At 31.5% G+C, this 1,099-nt stretch overlaps 1 protein-coding gene across 1 annotated transcript in view; it reads left to right on the plus strand.

Moving 5' to 3' along the window:
• Positions 1–1,099, plus strand: part of EMH_0022040 (uncharacterized protein) — a gene marked incomplete at both ends in the record, with an annotated part of 2,166 nt that overhangs the window by 112 nt on the left and 955 nt on the right. The window lies entirely within an intron of this gene.

Here is a 1,099-nt window from a genome sequence, read left to right on the forward strand (position 1 = left end):
GTGTGCTGCTGCTGATTATCAGATAGAAAACAAAATATTAAATATAAAATAAAATAATATATAAAACTAAATACGAAACATAGTACAAAACAATATATAGAAAGTAAATATAAAATAAAATAAAACAAAATAAAATAAAATAAAACAAAATAAAACAAAATAAAATAAACTAAAACAAAATAAAATAAAATAAAACAAAACAAAACAAAACAAAACAAAACAAAACAAAACAAAAAAACCAAAATAAAATATTTTATTTTTTTTTATATATTCAGATTGCTTCTGCGTCTCCTCTTTGCCTACATTTGCTGCGGAAGATAAAGACAGCAGCAGGGGTACCCCTCAACGATGTCTTTGTTGCTGCTTTTACTGGGGCCCTTAGGAGGTTTGTCTGCTGCTGCTGCTGCTGCTGCTGCTGCTGCTGCTGCTGATGCTGATGCTGCTGCTGCTGCTGATGGTGGTGGTAGTGGTGGTGGTGGTGGTGATGGTGGTGGTGGTGGTGCTGTTGCTGCTGCTGTTCGTCTTGCTGTTGCTGCTGCTGCTGCTGCTGCTGGTTAATATATGTTGCTGCTGCATCTGCATGTATATCTGGGGGTTGATATATATGCTTATTTATTTCTATATTTATTTTATTTTATTTATTTATTTTATTTATTTATTTATTTATTTTATTTATTTATTTATTTATCTTTATCTTTTTCTTGCTGCTGTATCTTTATGTTTACCTGCTGCACCTTTTTGTATTTTATATTTATTTTTTTTATTTTTTTATTTTTTTTATTTTATTCTGCTTTCATTTAATTTTTGTTGTTATACTTTTGTTATAATTACTTAATATCTCTTTTTTATTTATTTTCTTTTCTTTTTATTATTTTATTTTTTTATTTTTTTTTTATTTTTTTTTTTATTTTTTTTTTAATAGGTATTGTGAGCTGCATGGAGACTTTCAGTTCTCTTCTCCGCGCCCAAACAAATTACCAAAAATGCTGCTTGCATGCGCTTTCTACAGGTATGCATGCATGCATGCATGCAGCAGCAGCAGCAGTAGCAGCAGCAGCAGCAGCAGCAGCAGCAGCAGCAGCAGCAGCAGCAGCAGCAG

The sequence above is a fragment of the Eimeria mitis genome, genomic scaffold (genome assembly GCF_000499745.2).
Source record: "Eimeria mitis Houghton genomic scaffold, Emh_scaff777, whole genome shotgun sequence".
NCBI lineage: Eukaryota > Apicomplexa > Conoidasida > Eucoccidiorida > Eimeriidae > Eimeria > Eimeria mitis.